Consider the following 18,603-nt stretch of genomic DNA (forward strand, 5'->3'; position numbering starts at 1 on the left):
GGAAATCATGGACTTAGTGGACTAAACCATTTTTTTAAAGTTTTTGGTCATAGAAGCATCTAGTGCAGCAAGAATACAGGCATGTACGAGTAGTGGGCGGGTGGCTTTGCCAAGGGAGTAACCACCTCTGTGTTCTTTTGCTAATAGTATTTTACACCACTATTAGCTTTTCCTCATAATGACTTTTATCTGGCTCATCAATATTGTTTAGATCCAGGGTGGTGCATGTGTCTCAAAGCACAGACAGTCGAGGATATCTTTGTAGATCTATCGGATGTGGCTTGCAAAAAAGAGTGCACACTAAAAGGCACCAGGACTGTGAAGCCATCTGCAGCGCGGAAGAGCAGGGATGCTGCACTCTGGTCCCATAGTAGCGCGGATTCGGTAGGAAAAGGAAGGTGTGGGTTGTTTGGGTGAGGTCAAGGGAGGAGAAGGTGGCCAAGCAGTGGAAGGGCAGTGTAAAGGGACATGAAGGTGGATTGCTAAAGTTGTGTGCAAGCTGAGGTATTGGTTCGTGGTAAACGTGTGAGTGAGTGAGTGAGTGAGTGAGCGAGCGAGCGAGACTATAAGAAGGTGAGTAGGTGGTGAATGAGAGTGAATGGGAAGGTGACTGGGCAGGCTGCATTCCCAACCTTTGTCTGGGAGCGGGGGAGTTTAGCAAAGCCAGAACTGTTGGCTGTATTGTTTATAGTATCTTCCTTTAATTTCTTCTGATACTTGCTTAAGAGATTCATCCGCCCAGCATTGCTGATGGAGGGGATGAAGACTGCCCTTTCCGCCATTTGAACTTCTACCAGGTGGCCAGGAGGTTGGTGTTGACTATGGCCTTGCAAACGTTGTTAGTCACTTGATGGATGATTGCCCAAAAGATGTGGAGATATGTAGATCTGGAATAAATTATAGTACTGGAACAGGATCAAAATTGCAAAAGTACGTTTGAACTTTTTTAATAATACCTCTATCGATGGAATTATCTATCGTAATTGTTTTACAACAGAACAACTTTGCCAAAGTTTGTTGTACACAACTGGGCAGGTTGACAAAGCTCTTCCCGATTATTGTCAGGGATGCGAAATGGCTCCACTTTTGTTTAACTTATTTACACACTTTCTGTATGAAAGGCCACGCCCTCTCAAGTACATGCCAACACCCTTTGTTTTGTTAATACCCAGATGTTCGTGTTAGCCTATGCCCACAATGGTGTGCTGCTAGCCAGCACTCCTATGTCGCTCCAATAGGAATGGGCAGAAACTCCTCATACAGATTTGTTTTGGGTGGGGTCCCATATTGTTTTACCCACTGGTGAACAGTTCACTTTTTAATAATATGTGGAAGGTTAGATTGTCGTCCATTATTCTGGCAAAGCGAGAAAGTGTGCTCGACACAAATATGTTAATGAAAAATGGAGCTGTCAACTGGCTCCATAGCATTAGAGTCGCCATCAACCAGTCCCGGTTCATTAGCCAAGGGCACTTTGTATGCTCTGTGTTGCAGCCCGGCCTTTTCATCATACGTTTGGACCTACAAGTCCCAGCATGCAAAGTGCTGTTGTCTTAAAAGATAAGACTGCAAAAGGGTAACCCTTACGTCATGTTGACCTTGGGAAAGGTAGGGGGGTAATTTGCCCCCTTTCCTTGTCCCCATCTCTCTCCTGCCTCAAACAGTAATTGATAAGCAGGGCTTTTCAGGGAGCACAGATGGGTCACAGCTGAGAATCTGCACTCAAAAGGACTAGATATTTAGAAGCAGGAAAATAATGTAAACGTTCTTTGCCCTGCTTCATACGTCGCTGAAGTTTGCTTTTTATTCAAACTCTACATTTGCAATCTTTGGTTTGCAGAGGGATGATGTTAAGCCTCTCCGCCTGAGCACACACCGGGAGAAAACGTGCAATTCTCTAGTTTGCCTTCTGGAAACAGGCAAACGCCTGAATAAACACACTCGTCTGTGCGTGCACATCCACGAGCATGGCAGCTAACCATTTTCACAATTATTGTAAAAAGGATTGTTGGAGTAGATGTTCCTTCTTGAGTGAAATTCCCTCCACCTGTGAGTCCTCCAGCACTTTTTGCTGGACTCTTGGATTTCTGTATGCTACTCCTGAGTGAGTGGGACCCCTTTTCCACAAACTCGCTCATTCTTTAACTCTGATCTTGGGAACCTGTTTTACCTCTTTTTTGTTTATTGTCTTGGAGTCATGCTTTCCTCCTCCTTTTCTGGCATCTCCATTTTACTGACATAACACACAGCATTTTCTGGTCAGTGTTACTGGAAGCTTTTAGAGCTCACACTATAATGTTTCTTTATTTCCCCTTGGTTAATGTTGCCAAGGCAGAGGGATACCTTTTATCCTACCTGTACTTTCTTTTGTGAGATCAGCAGACCCCACCTTATGAGGAGTGCTGAGGGGAAACATTGGGCCTCATTGTAAGGTTGCCGGTCTGGAAACAACAGTACCGGTATCGTTGTTTCCGGACCGGCAAACTACGAGTTCTGCAAGCAGGTGCCTTTTCTGACCTGGCGGGCGGAATGGCACTCGCTCGCAGACTTTGACGGATGCACCGCACCATTAATGAATGGTGCGGTGCATCCGTCCTCTGCAATGGGACTGAAATGAGAATGGGGAGTCATATTTTCCGGCGCCCGGCAATGGGCAATGACCGGGTCTGCTGGGGCTGTTATGCCCCGGTAATTGCCCATTGCTGGGCACTGGAAGAAAATTACTCCGGCAGCAGCTGTGCCATTCTTACAGCACGGCTTCCGCCGGACTCATAATGAGGCCCATTGTCTCACTTTTCTCACTTCTCCAGTAACATTTTGTTTATTGTGACAAATCCCTCTTTTCAGGCTGGTGGCAGTGTACCTTTTACATTACTTTTTGTGAACTTTTATTGCAGGCTGTCATTGCGGCTGCGGTAGGGGACACAAGGGTCACTCCCTAACAAAGTAGAATTGAAGTGATACGTGATTACATGGAGACAAGAGCCATTAAAGCTCCCATAGGGATACATTGGGCTGGACAACCCATTGTACTCGCTCCTGCCAGTCCTTGAGGCAACTTTACAAGGGAACCCTTGGGCTTCCATGATTTGAAAAACCTAACTTTACCTACCTGCACCTGAAAACCCAGAAAAGTTCCTGTTGAACTCTGACAATTTTGAAACTTGAACCTTGAACACTGCATCCTGCCTATCCTGCTTGTCTCCTAACCTGTGGTGGCCTAGGGCCCCTCTGAACATTGAGAGACTCTCATAAACTAGGGTTGGACTCGTTAAGTCTGCAAATATGTTTCAAATGGTTTTACTTAGCGATTTGTTACTGTATAGTTATTCTGAAAATGAATACACCTAAGGTCGATACTTCAGAAAAGTGCAATTGTGTTCTACGTATTTTACCGTGTTTAGTAGTTACTTACCTTTCAAATATTTAACAGTGTGCCTTATTGTATATAGTTGGAACCCTGTACATCCAAGGTGGGCCTTTCTTAGTTCTGTCACAGACAGTAACTTGTGTAAAACTCCCTAACAAAGTAGAATTGAAGTGATACGTGATTACATGGAGACAAGCCTGCCTTCACATCCCTTTGGGTTGGTGTAAACTGGGCCAGTCCTAGGATATGCTGGTCCCTTGGCAGCAAAAGATGTGCTGGCCCCCTTATTTGCATCTCGGACGACGTCCTGGTTCCTCCAAAGAGGAACACAATGTAGCGCTGCACAGGGTGTGCGCCGCACTGGAGGCGGTGGGCCTCACACTCAACAAGGCGATGTGCAAATTTGGGAAAGGGTTACTGTGCTTTTCCGGACACATGTTTTCTGAAAAGGGGATCAGGCCCGATCTGGAAAAAGTGGCGGCCCTCAACACTGCACAACCTCTTCAAAACATGTCAGAACTACGACCCTTCCTGGGCTTAGCAAGCTACTGCTTGAGGTATCTCAAGGAGTATTCCACCATCAGCAACCCTCTGCGGCTGCTTACCCGCAAAGACCAACCATTTGAGTGGTCAGATGGCTCCCAAAGGGCGTTTGAGACCATCCGCCACAACATCGTCAGGGCTGGGGACATATCATACTTTAACGTGCAGAGAAACAACGAAGTGATAGTGGACGCCAGTTCCGTACGGCTGGGGGCCATTCTGTCACAGAGAGATCCAGCTGACTCAGCCAACATATTCATAGTGGCCTATCCTAGCAGGATCCTCACAGTCGCCAAACAAGCATACTTCCAGGTGGAGAATGAGGGCTTGGCAGTGGTATGGGCCTGTGAATGTTTCCACTTATTCCTGTACGGTAAGGCATTCACGGTCGTGACTGACCACCAAGCCCTTCTGATGATCTATGGCGATCCAAAGGCCAGGGTGCCTGCAGTATTACGAGATGGGGACTGCGCTTGCTAAATTACAGGTTTGACATCAACCATCGGCTAGGCAAGGAAGATAACCTGGCGGACTATCTGTCCCGTCACCCCACCGGCCCGGCTCGAGCAGGGCCTTCCATTGCGGACGCCTATATCAATTACGTGGTTCATCACTTGCAGCCACTTCCAGTAGGATAGTCTGACCTCATAGCCACGTTGGAGCAAGATAGAGCCTTTTGTATCATGAGGCACTGCATTCAGTCGGAAAGACGGGCTCATCTGAGACAGCAAGCCAAGCTCGAGAGTGAGTCCGTCCAAGACGACATTCAGTGTCTGGATCTGGTGAAGGAGGATCTGTCCATAGTTGATGACCATGTCATCTTAAAAGGCTGTAAGGTAGTCATTCCGGAGGCCCTACGAGAGAACATAGTCCGGCTGGCACACGAAGGCCACCGGGGGCGGTATCAACAAAGTGCTTGCTGCATCAAAAGGTGTGGTTCCCCAAGTTGGACACCATAGTGGAAGAAATGGTAGGTGGATGCCCAACATGTGCACAGGTGGCCCCGCCCCATACCCAAATCCATCGCAGATGTCCCCACTCCCTCAAAACATGTGGGACGAACTGGTGGTGGACTTCTTTGGACCCCTCCGGAGCAGTGCTTACGTCCTAGTGCTGATAGATGAAAATTCCCATTTTCCTGAAGCTCAGCTGGTCGAGAGCACGACTGCTACATGCGTAATTCCAGTGCTGAACCGCATGCTGTCTACGTATGGCATCCCGAGAGTCATAAAGTCAGACAACGGCCTGCCTTTCACGAGCCAGGATTTTGAGAATTTCACAAGATACATCCGATTTCAGCACAGGAAGATAACTCCATGATGGCCTCAAGCCAACGGCATTGTTGAGAGATCTATGGCAAGTATTAAGAGGACCCTACAGATAACTACCATCCTCAACAAACCCTTCGAGCAGGACCTCTATCAGTTGCTGAGGGAATACCGTTACACTCCCCACCAGGGGTCTGCCCCGCTGATCTAGTGTTCAGGAGACCTGTCAAGACAAGGCTACCGGAAGGTCCGAACCTGGACCCTCCAACCCTACTAGAGCAGCAAGCGAGAGACAAGGACTGGGAGGAAAAGATCAAAATGAAGGACCAAGACGATGCCCGGAGGAAGGCCCATGAATGTGCCTTGGAAACTGGAGATCAGGTGCTGATAAGCCAATCGAGGTGCTAGAAGGAAGACAACACATTCGCACCAGCACCTTTTGATGGTGACGCGCAGGAAGGGCACCATGATCACTGCCAGAGGAGATGGTCAATCGTCAGTGATGCGGAATGAGTCACACTTCAAGAAGATTGTTGCTAGAGCCGGAGTGGGAGCACCCTGATGGCAGTCTGGATGAGCGTTATTCCGATGAACCCTACCTCGGCGATGGGGAATCGTCCAACGAAGAAGGTGGCTGTGGAGGAGAGCCCTCGTTTCCACCGATGCCTCGCATTCCTGTGAGGCCACAGAGGTGTTGCATGAAGCCCCACAGACTGATTGAGGAAATGGTCAGAAAACAGTGAGTGGGCCATTGTTCTAAAAAAGGGGGAGATGTGATGGTGCGCAAGGGACACAGCCCGACTCTCCGTATCGTTATGGGGGGCTGGACGTTGTTATGGCCACTAACTAGGGAAGTGACTTTTGTGGTTAGGGAGGCCCGTGTTGGGAGTTCAGTTCCGTGCTGTCTGTGAATAAAGACAGACGTATGTTTGCAGCTCCAGTGTCCATGTCGTCTTGATTGCGCTACCAGTGTGGATGCATTGAGCGAGAGGCTCCGCATGTGGGTGGTCCCTGCTGGCCTCCCCCAGAGTTTACGAAGGCCACACTAAAGCCTGTACCCAGAGCCCACCCTCCCAGACTTTCATGGCTAAGGCGGCACTGTTGGTTCACTTGCCTCATGACCCTTTCTGTCGTCCCACTCAGGTCTCCATCTAATTTCTGTTTCTGGACCATTTTGGCCCAACCTTACCTTGGGTGTGCGGGCGGCCTGTAAGTGATGTGCGATTAAACAGTCAGCGCATGAAATTCTCGCCCAGTGGAACGTTGAATGAGCAGCTTCCTCCATGCCTCAATGCATGTCCGAGCTGATCACCTCTGCTTGGAGACCAATATTTGAGCAGCCCACCTACTTGATACGCCTTTCTGTAATACTACGCAAGCATTATGCTTTCACAGGGGATGCGACATTTGAGCTCTCATTGAAGGACGCTCTACCGCAAGTGTGGTCTCGGGAGGATAGCTCAGGGGCAACGTACTCGCCTTGAAAGCAAGACGCCACGTAGCACCACAGGTTCGATCCCCGGGTCCTCTGGGTATTAAGCGCGTTACTATCATATCAAGCATGCCGGTATTTAACGCTCACCTTAATACACCACATGGGTGTATCCACCTCGCACCAAAGCACTGCTTTCGCCCCAAAAGCACCCCAAAACCTGCAACCTTCGCCATGTGTTTGTGGAATGTATCCCAGTTGAGGTGACTCTTTTCAGGCAGCAAATGCAGTCTTAACTGCTGCTCAAACGGCTGTGGTGTCTGGCCCTCTTTTCGCCAGGCTTCTTACTTAACAAATAACACAATCGAATGCTGCACCTGTCAGGCTTGAAACCTGCAGTGACAGCTGTCAAACCCACAGGCTGAATTGAGTTCACCATTACGTTGCCCCCTGAGATGATTAAAGTACATATTTAAACAGGACCTTTAATAAGTGCCAGGCTATTATGTAAGTCTATGCAAAAAGGACGAGCAATCTCGTCCTTGGCACTTATTAAAAGCTACTAATTACACCGAATTGTCATTATTTCTATATTTTTTTTATAAGAGCTGCACCTGTATTTCTGTGGCTGATGCAGGTCGCCGAGTGTTTCGTTTGTTTCATTGCCGCTTGTATTGGTCTGGCAGCCTGTAGGGTCAGTGCACGCCCGGCTCTTTCCTTTGAAGTCTCTCCCATGTTTGGATGTTCATTAGAACCTGAACAGCGGCGCCCGACGGCGGCAGGATAGGATCTTGGCCACGCCAGGAAGGCTGCAGTGGCCGGGGACACGGTGTACACTTTAAACTAATAAAAGTCGCTTCTCGATATCACAGTTGATATGTGCGCGACTGTCTGCGCAGTACGTGTTTACTCTTCCAATGCGAATTTACTGCTCTCTTTATTACAGCAATTAGGCCCTTCATTAGCCGCTCATGAAATGTATTTCCTGGCTCTGAACAACCCCGACTGAACTTCACCCTGTCGGGTGAATTTCTGGAGTGGCCGTTGGGCTGAGTGCAGCACTGTATAAAGACAATTAAAAAAACAATGTAAACAATGATGCTTTCAAAAGAGGCAGGAAATAAATCGTGGTCATTACAGAAAACTTTAAAAGGAAAGGGGCTGCAGGCAAGATCACCACTGAGCAGCGCAGAGTCCAAAGGCGAATCCGCAGATGGCAGCGGCAGAAGACGCCATGACATCAGCAGAGGCCAGATTACAGAAACTTTGCACTGTCGCTAGTGCAAAGTGTGCACGGTATTAGCACTAGGGCAAAGTTTGCCCTGTTTTTAAAACACTGACACATTAATAAACCATTGCACCTCGACAAGTGCAGTTTGACATATTAAAAGCACCAGGCCTAAAATTGCCCTAGTGCTAAAAAGACATAGTTTGGATGCATTTTTGCATCAGGGGAAAGTTTGCCCTAGTGCTAATACCATTCCGTATTAGCACTTGGGCAAACTTTGCCCTGGTGCAAAAATGTAGTAAAAATGCATCTTTTTTGCACTAGGCCAATTTTAGGCATGGTGCTTTTAATATGCCAAACTGCACTTGTTGAGGTGCAATGGTTTTGTAATGTGTCCCAGTGTTTTTAAAAATAGGGCAAACTTTGCCCGAGTGCTTATACTGTGCAAACATTGCACTTGCAATGGTGCAAAGTTTCTGTAATCTGGCCCCAGAAAGGCTCAAAGTGAGGGCTGTGTTTTGGACTACATTTCCCATCGTTGAAAGCCAGTCATTGGTGAAGAATCATGGGCATCACCGTACCCAACATCTGGCAGAGTCAGACCGCCTATCCGAGTGACTGTAGAACAGATTGGGATATTTGAATTGATTTTATTATACTTTTGTCATGTATCTGATTGATACTGATAGTTGCCGCTCGGGCTATTTCTTTATGCTGGTTCGATAATAGTTGCCATTTGGAGTCCAGAGGGACTGCCATGGCCATTAAGCTGGCTCATCGGTATTAGTTCCTTCCCAGGGAAATCTGTAGGACACAGGCTTGAACCTCAGCAGGCCTAATGCAGCCTTTCATCCTATCAGAGTTCTCTATCTAAAAGTCATACTTACTAGGCAGACAGGAACGAGTAACGAGCCCTTATATGTTAATGTGTGGATTGCCATTTGGCAAAGTTGTAGAAGCCCTGTTTATTTTAATGTTGTATTAATTTAATAAAATGATGTGGGTAATTCTATCTCTGCAAGGGTAATCTGCTGATCGGATTCCCCTTTCATAAACTCCATGCCTAAAGCATCAGTAGCCTGCGTGCAGTGCCTGCCCTACAGTGGCACAGGGCAGTTTCAGATCACAGGTACCCTCTTGGCAGCTGAGGTGACAGCCAAAGTCACTGCAGCACAGGAGTGGCATTTAAGACCTGTGCCCCTGTTCTAACATGTCATGACTATGCGTCATCACGCAAGCTGGTAGCAGGGTAAACTCTACAAATAAGCCGTGCATGAGATAGGGCATGGTGCGTAGCTCTCGCGCTCATCACCAAGGTGTAGGTTCTCACCTTTGTCTGGTTCTTGCTTAGAAGACGAGTCCTCGTGTCTCCTTCGTCCTGTCTTATTTATTTATTTTTGTACTTATAGCTGTGCACAAAGCCCTGAGTCATCTAGGCGCTAGTTACGATAGAACAAGGTGTTACATCACATCTGCAGCACGAGGCTGAAAGTCATTATCCGTTAGGTTACAGGCAGATACAATGTACAGCACAAAGGCTGAAAAGGCATAGTCAGGTAAGTCACAGGCAAATTAAATGCATAGCACTAGGATGAAAATACCTATTTAGGTAAGTAACAGGCACGTTAAATGTACAGCACAAAGGCTGAAAATCATAGTCCGGTCAATTACAGGCAAAGTAAATGTACAGCACTGGGCTGACAAGACATAATCAGGTAGGTTACATAACTGTTATAGGTATGGCGCTAAGCTGTAAAGGCATAGTTGGGTAAGTGAAAGGCAAATTAAATGTACAGCATTGTTAGGGAGAATTATCATTCTATGGCTAATTTCCCTCACCTAGTGAGTCCCTCAGCTGCTTTGCTGGATTTCTGGAGTTTATTTTTTCCACTTGGTTAGAGTGTGAACTTTCCCCCCACTCCTACCTGTGTTTTGCCATGTGTATTTCAGCTGTTTTTGTGATTGTGGACCCTGGAGCACACCACTTCAGTAGCCCCACTCTTTTGTGTGTTACACAGCACCTTCAGTGCAGTGACACAGGGTTGTCTTTTAGACTTCCCGCCGACTCCATTTCCGGGGCTGACTACTGTCCCCCAGAAAAGGGTAAAGTTGCCATTAACTTTACATAGTTACTGAACCACAGATCCAGTACACCCCATATTAGATGGAGTATTGGAAAGAGTTAAGCCTTGGCCCTTTTTATCTGTACCTCCTAGAGCATTGTTTTGCTCTTTTAACATTTAGACTTGGCTGGCGGCAGTGGTATCTACCCTAACTTTTCTACCGCGATTATACTATATAAACGTGGTATTGTTTTAGCCTATTATATTAGCCTCGAACATAAACCTGCTTGACCAAATACTTTTTAGTTTGGCTCCAGTCAGGTTTATTCACCATTTCTTTTTGTTAAAGTCCTTCTTGTGTTTTACTTTGCGCGGCAAACCAGGTTTGCCTTCTTTGTTCAGTCTTTTGGCAGGCTTCTGCCAAGAAGCCGTCCTCTAGACGCCTGGGTGTCTAGGTGAGCTGAATGTGAGAGAGGGGTGTAGTCAACCCCTGCACAGGGTATCCTAGGAAACCCAAGTCGCACTTTGCCATGATTGGCTGAGGTGGTTGTCCGGGCCGGACAATCCCCCTGCGGCGTGATTGACAGCCATGCTGTGTGAATGGGGGATTTTCGCATAAAAGGCAGGACTTTTGGGCTGGAAGTCAGAGTCGGCACTTGAACCACAAGGAACCGAAGAGGAGCGGAGAAGAAGACAGCTGCTTCAACTACCCCGTCCCAGTGAAGCCCTGCTGCAGTCCTGAGATATCTACCCTTTGATGACCAGAGAAGATCCAGTCCGGAGTCTTCTTCCCTTGAGCCTGGTGGGGTCAACCAGCTCATCTTCCACAGCCAGAGGATCCTCTTCATGGTCGAAATCGCTGCACACTGCTGTAGTTGTCCGGTTAGCCATCTGAAGAGCCTCTCCTGTTTTAAAGGAGCGCAACTTTTATTCTCTGTCGCTGCTGCTGGCTTCATCCCTGAGTAGTGCAGGCCCCTCCAGACGTCCTCCTTCTTACCGAAGCTCCAGGAACCGTGGGTCTGCAGGAAACTACCAGGAACAACTGCCGTGGCACTAGCCTCTTCATTGAATAAGGTACTATGTCCAGCTTCGAGGAACTAGGGTGAATCCCTTTTCTCCTCATCCAAGGCCTGCCCTTGTCTTCCCTCCTTCTTATAACTTTTGCTTCCTCTGTTGACAATATCCAAGTACACCTGGCAACGTTGAATCTTGTGTGATCCTCGACAACAGGAACCCGGTTCCACTTGACACTGGCTCTGGCCTATTGACTTTTGTTTTCCTGTCAGCAAGTGTTCTCTGATTCTGTCTGCCTTGACGAAAGTATTGCCTATGATTTTTCCCCCCAACTCTCTTTGGTTAACTCAGGTGCTAAGTGTGTTTTTGCCCCGGTAACATTTCTTTCTGCGGATACGCGTATCCTTCGTAAGACCGAACTGTCATTACTGTCAAAAAGTGATAGTTTATGTATTCCCGGTAACGTCTTTTGTTTCACAACACCGGTCCATTAAAACATAGAGTACTTACCTTGAGTTGTTCAGTGCCAAGAGAATTGGTTGTGTGTAGTGTATTTTTGTGTGGTTTTAATTTAATAGAAGAGAAGTGTTTTACCAACAGATGGTTTAGAAATAAATGTATTTTTACTTTTTCAACCGAAAACCTTGAGTCAGTGTTTGTTTGAGTCACAGTAATTGCGGTCCTTTGCGTAATCTCTACTACTGCTCATTTGCTCTTGAGATAAGTCTGGCTGCTCTGCTACTGCTACCACTTTAACATAGTAGTATAGGCTTGTACCAAAGGTGAATTTGTATTACCACTTGTGGTCTTAATTGTGTGTAGTGGTCGCTAAGGGCACTGCACAGGATTCTGCCTAACAAGCATGTAACAGTTTATTGAGAAGACACTCTCAACACAGGAAGTTCCTTCCCTCCCCACTCACGTGGTTATGCAACAAACTATTTAAAAGATTATTTTTTAGCCCCATCTCAGACACATATCATGCCCCTTGGATACCTCTCCCATGAGCTAACAATGAGCCAAGAACAAGACAGGTGCATGGGAAATATATTGGTATTTATTTAAATTAAAAGTAATAGAAATTAGCACGAAAATGTCAAAACACCACGTTACCTGTGGCACAACACAATCAACTTCTCTCAGCATAAACAAATCACAAAAGTGAGTTAAAAAGAACACAGCTACAATTCTTCACTTTCTGTAAATTTCACTTCACAAAATAATTACACTGATCAATAATGAAGGCACTTATGTAGTGCTGTGTGATTTTGATTTTCCTGCAGGCTTAAAAGGCTGGCAGTAGGATTTGAAGATTGGTAATGATTTCATCTACACTTTGGTTTGAAATAAACACCCTGTGATTTAGTGGTTTGTTTTTCAGACCCCCCCCCACTTGCTTTGGTCTATTGTGGGAAGTCGGACAGAAACATTGGAATGATTTGAGGAATTTTGGATTTCAGACCCCCCTCACTGAAGGGCCTTTGTTGGGGAAGTTGGCTAAAAAGGTTGGATTGATTTAAGAAAAAAGAAAACCCTATTGCTTAAAGAGGTCGGGATCAGCTGGACAAGGATTACCCAATTCATTTATAGGCTATAGTTTTCAGTACACACTGGGAAGTGAGCTTTGTTAATTTCGAATTTTAACAAAATTCACCTATAGTGTAATATTTCAGGTTAAATAGGCTAAGGATCTACACGGTTTTGATCCCCCACCCCCACCCACTATAAAGGGAAAGGATTCAAGGCAAGCAGACTCCCCACCACCTTTTGGTTTCCTGGGGCTCAGTTCTACTTAAGCCTCTGTTTAAGGTTCAGGAAAGCCAGCTGCATCTCAGGACACTCTGGAAAGATAGGGCATGGGTCTAGTCACTCCACTCTCAAAGATGGCCTCCCGCTCTCCACCATAGGACCCAGTCAGCTTGAGGCCTTCCTAGGGATAGACCGCTCCACCCAGATGCACTGTCAGCAATCTCCTCTAGTGTCTCCTAACAGCTGTCAGGTGGTAAGTTTCAGCAGCCTTCCTGATGGTCTGTCTCTTCTCTCTGTCCTGTCTTTGTGTTTCCCTTTTCTGTGTCCCCTGTCCTAGTGCAGTCCCCCTTATATAGCAGCGATGACACCACTATTTGTACAATCTTGGGGAAGTACCCTGTAATAATCCCTGCCACTATGATTGGACAGTTACCCTCCTCTATCCTCCCAAATCCAGCCTCCAAGTCAGGATTGGTTTAGGGGTCTGGAGCAACATATGGCAATTCCCATTTGTCATCGCCCATTTGTTCTCCTTTCAACTTTTTGGCAAAAACTAGTTCTGTATCACAACCTCCTAATTCTACTGGCAACTGCCATACTAAACATATTTTTTTATTCTGCTAATCATGGAGAATTGGATAATCCGACCACCAAATCCATATGATGTAGCACAGCCATATGGCAGATTTCTGCCATTTCCTTAAAAAGTACAACAGTCATGAATATGTAAGTTATTAAGCATATCCCTAATTTCATTTTCCACCCGCTCACCAACTCTCACATTTGGAACATGTTCCAATCAACCAGAAACACATCTTAGATAGCCATTACAGTTCCATGAGTCGGACGTGGATGAATTTTATATCCCCAAAATTGGCTGGAAATTACATAGAAAAATGGTACATAGATGAAATCTATCCACCTTATGATGGCTGGAAAAAAGCCTAAATGATTATAGTCCTTTTGAATCTTCATGTGTGACAAATGGCCCTGACTCCTGCCTTCCGGCCATTTGTTTTCACTGGGTCACCCTGTGCCCAGAGTTTTTTTTATCAGTCTCCTTTGTGCTGGAAGCTTGCTATTTGAAATGAGGGGCCCCATTTTCACACATATTAGTTGTGCTCCAGCCAAGGGTGAGTTTTCTTGAAGTCCATGCTTTCAGAGCCAGCAGGTCTGGCACTAAGAGGTGTTTTCCTATCTCAAACAAAACTAATGGTCTTTCTGATGTCCGAATGTCCAAAGTAAAACATAATGTGTCAAAGTACTATTCTGGCACTCACATTCTAATGAAATTAATTCTATAGTGAAAAGGGTAATGTCTTTGGCCTGAAGTGAATTATAAATGTTCCAATACAAAAATGTGTAACTTCTACACAAAGGTTTCAGAAGGATAGAGTTCCTTATTACACAGGGTGGTTCCCTTCCCATGGATTTCTCTTCCCTCTGTTGTTTATTCGAAGATATCAGTTCCTTGAGTTTCTCATGACCCAAAATATAACTGGCACACACAGCAACGTGCCCCTTTATCTTTCTCTTTTTAGGATACCTGGTGTACTCTCCTGCCAGGTTTTCACTCCTCTTCTCTTTGGTTTCACACAGCGTTTGGGCTAGTCCTGGTATATCCTTCTCAGGATCCCTTTAGGTGCTGTATTTCATATGCACTGTTCAGTTTGTCCTTGCCTGGTGTGCTTCCCTAGCAGGACTTTCTCACATTAACACTCGTGCAAATGCCCAGTACACTCTCCTGTCAGCGCTTTTTTTTTAAATAAACAAACTTCCAATCTTGTTAGGATACCTGATGTACTCTCTTGACAGGTTTTCACTCCTCTTCTCTTTGGATGAACACAGCCTTTGGGCTAGTCCTCATGTGTCTGGGGATCCCTTTAGGTGCTATTTTCCTTGTACATGGTTCAGTTTGTCCTTGCCTGGTATACTCTCCTGCCAGGGCTTTCTTTAATCAACAAACTTTCAACTGCCTGGGATACTCTTCTGCCAGGACTTTCCTGAATGAACACACATGTAACTGCCTGGAATACTCTTCTGCCAGGACTTTCTTAAATGCACACCCACTTGCAGCTTTAATTTGCCTGGTAAACTCTCTTTCCAGGGCTTTTCTCATGTGAACTCTGCACACACTTCCATACTTGATATGCTTTTATGTTTGCTTTTTCTGATACTGTATCTGCCTGGTATACTATCCTGCCAGGGCTTTTCTTCGTGTATCGCATACACTTAGAAAGTTTATTGTCTTTCACTTTACTTCTGTTTCCCCTTTTAACAAAATGCTCACTGGCATCTTCTCTTTCAGGTCTTTATTTGCATCTTCAATAGTTATTCGCATGCAGCATGGCCGCCAATACGCCCGGGATCCCTGCTTCCCTTTCGGAGACACACTAGCTCTTGCTGGCATAACGCACTCTTCCTGCGGCAAGCTGGTGGCAGTCCTTCAGCATCTCTTCATGTCTTACCACCTTCATTCCTCGGCTTTTCTGCCTCTTGCTGTTCCTGCTGGGCTTCTCTGCCTCACGTTAGGCACCAGTAAGACAAATGCTGCCGCTCAATACATGCAAACGCCCAGGATACCTACGTTGGCTTCTGTCATTGCTGCAGCTTGTTCCTTCTCGCGGTCTCTCTTCTGTCTCCTTGAGCCGGATGGCTCCACGGCACTCTCTGCAGTCCAGTCTCTCGGTCTGTTGCGAGAGAAGCAGCTTTCTTCCTCCAGCAGCGTGCTCCAGTCAGCTGTGGCTGCTGTTTAAATCTCCAGCTACAGTTATATGCTCACAACTAGAGTGCAATGAGTTCTCTTGGTCCACTGCATTACTCGCCTTATCTTCCTTGTCCCAGTATTTTTGTAGTTAAGGAAATAGTAGTCCATTCTTGATGTGTTGCATGTAAGGTCTGGGTAAGTGTTCTCAGAAGTACTTAAGGGCACGTTAAGTTAGCTCTGAATAACTTGTAGGAAGAGTCTGAGAAGATATTTCCATGAGTCTTAGAGGGTAAGTCAGATCTTGATGACTCACACACAGATCGTGTTACAAGGTCTTCAGTACCCTACCTAGGTGAATGAGTGGAGGTTTAGCAATATGCCATTAAGGCCTTGGGTATGGACGGGCTATCCTCAAGAGAGGAAGGGCAGTACCATGCCTTGTCCGATGATGTGCTACCACTCCCCCGGAGGTTATCGCTCCCCATGTGATCCTCCCTCATATAGCCACCACCAGGATCAAAATCATCAGATAGTGGCTGCCATCCAAAGAAGTAATGACACCATGAGACTCATCACAGTAGCAAGTATGACTATGCTCCTACTCGTCTCCGTAAGAAGCGAAGTAACCCGAAGAGTCAACCCAACACTGGGCCAATCCTACTCATCCCAGTGAGATGCATAGCAACCAGAAGAGTGAGAGCCATCTCTGGGCCAATCATACTTGTCCCAGTGAGACGCTAAGCAGCCTGAAGAGTGAGAGCCATCACTGGGTGAATCATACTCATCGCAAGTGAGATGAAGAGAATCCAGAAGATTGAGAGACACTACTGGGTTCAGCATACTCATCCCAGTGAGACACAGGATTATACGAAGAGAGAGAATCAGTACTGGATTCATCTTTCTCATCCCAGTGAAAAGCCAACTGAGAAGAAGGTTGATAACTCTGAGAAGAATACTATTGATTGCAATAATCAAACCAAAAGCTGGACATCGGATAAAGAGAGAGTTTTAGGATTTTGGGGGAAACCCTGAGAGAAAGAACCTCCCGGAAGAGGAACTTCTTTAAAGAGAACTTTGAAAGGACAAAAGAAGAGAGGCCAAGCAAACTGGAAACCTCTAAGAGAGTCCAAAGAACTGATACAAGTTATAGCCAAGATTATCTATTATATAAATGGCATTTGAAAATATTACATTCGAAAATATCACTATAAACCTACATGGTATCCGGTCATATTTTCTAAAAAATATTTTCGAAATACCATTTTCTTGAAAACATTTTGCCTTCTTTTTTTTTTTTCAAATGTATCATTTTTTTATTTTAGGTTTTTTTTGTTTCGTACGTAAAAAGAAAGTGTGAAAAAACAGGGGTTTGGGGGGAAACTGCCCACCCATTTAAGAAAAAAAACATTTGAAAAATTGTGTCGAGAAAATGGCATTCGAAAATATTACGTTCGAAAATATCACTACAAACCATATTATATATTGTCAGAAGCGTGCTGAGAAAGCAGCCCCAGGAGAAAGGCATGGCCGTAATTTTAGGGGGGGCATGGGTGTTTGTCCCCCCAACTTTCATGCACACCATTTTGTCCCCATTCATTTGCTGGGGCACCTTTTCTTCAGATGTCATGTCCCACCCCCCCTCTCCCCCCCAACCTTTTCAGCAAAGTTAATCCACTGGAGAAGGGAGTCATTCACCTGGACTTTTGCAAAAGTGGTAGGGTCAGAGTAGCTACGATTTGGATATATGATAAGGCATTTATAACCCACCTATACACAAGAATGGAGGACAGAGTATTACTTTTGGACTTCTTCACAATTGACAGATGAGCACACAAGTTAGCTTTGTTAGGTATGGAACCCCATAGTTTAGGGAAAGGTAGTCAGTTTTTCTTTTATTTGAATAAATCCTATTAAATAAAAAATGGAACAACTTAGTGTGTCTCCTTCTGACCCTCCACAGCAGCCAGTGTTTAACTCTCCTCCCCACTTCTTGAATTCCTTATTTGTCTCCTCCCCTCAACTAACCGACTCCCTTCTATAATCTCCTGCCTACTTGCTCTACACACTCGCATCCCTTATAAGCTTCCACCACAGGCCTATCGATTTATTTATTTTATTCATTTATAAAGCACACCACAGCCCGTGGGCATCGAGGCGTTGTTACAGAGTACAGTTGAATGCTTGAAATATTTTGGGTATGGGTTAAAAATAGTTACTTGGGAACAGGAGTGGGGGAGAGGGGTGCGATAGGGGAAGGCATATGCATGGTTTTAACAACCAAGTTTTGAGAGCTTTCCGGAGCGTATATTGAGAGGGTTCTGCTCTGAGAGAGGTTGGAGTTTCTATGTCTGGCTGTAATAAAAGGGAAGCTGGCCCGACCTGCTTTGGGGCGTTTGACTTTGGGCAGCACAAGATGATGGCAATAGGGAATAGGGTGTTCTGGTGGGTCTAGATGAGCTTGCCTTAGTTACCTTTTTGGAGAGTGTTGGCAATGCACTTGAGAGTGATGGCTAGCGTTTTAAAACGGATGTGTTCTATGGTGGGAAGCCAGTGGGCTTTTACGTCTTGCTGTGCTTATATTGTCCCTTTTGGAAATGTTGAGGTCGCCTTTGAGTGCATTATTCTGGATGATTTGTAGTTTTGTTAGGATTTTTTAGGAGGTGCCGGCGAAGAGGACATTGCAGTAGTCCAGTTTTGACCCAATGATGGCTCTGGAAATAGTGAGGCAGTTTTCGGTGGACACGTAGGGTTTTGCTGCATTGAGTTGTTTGGTTGAGTAGGTAGCAGAGGATGCAATGGCATTCACCAGTCGGGACATCGAGAGGGTGACGTCTAGGTGGACTCCTAAGGTTTTGACTGATGAGGATACAGGAATATGTATGTTGTCTATGGTTCAAGGGTTTCTTGTGGCCCAACCAGAAGGATTTGTCTCCATTGAGGCACAGCCAGTTGTCAGCCATCCAGGCCTGAATAGTGGAGCAGGCTGTATTGTGGGTCTTGGTGTCAGAATCCTAGTTAGCTGTGAGGCAGAGCAGGACTTGTTTTTCATCTGCATAGTTGTTGTAGGCTATGCCGATGGAGTCAAGGATGTTGAACAGTGGTCTCGTGAAGATATTGTAAAGTGTGGGGGAGATGCACAAGCCCTGTGAGACTCCACAGTGGATGGTGAAGGGGATGGCACAGGCCTGTTCTGAAAAAAACTCTCATTGCTCTTTCTTCTAGGAATGAA

At 45.8% G+C, this 18,603-nt stretch overlaps 1 protein-coding gene across 4 annotated transcripts in view; it reads left to right on the plus strand.

Annotated features, from left to right (window-relative positions):
* Nucleotides 1-18,603, plus strand: part of TMPRSS2 (transmembrane serine protease 2) — a 499,201-nt gene that overhangs the window by 127,666 nt on the left and 352,932 nt on the right. The gene's annotated exons all lie outside the window — the stretch shown is intronic.

The sequence above is a fragment of the Ambystoma mexicanum genome, chromosome 7p (genome assembly GCF_040938575.1).
Source record: "Ambystoma mexicanum isolate Mex_15411 chromosome 7p, UKY_AmexF1_1, whole genome shotgun sequence".
NCBI lineage: Eukaryota > Metazoa > Chordata > Amphibia > Caudata > Ambystomatidae > Ambystoma > Ambystoma mexicanum.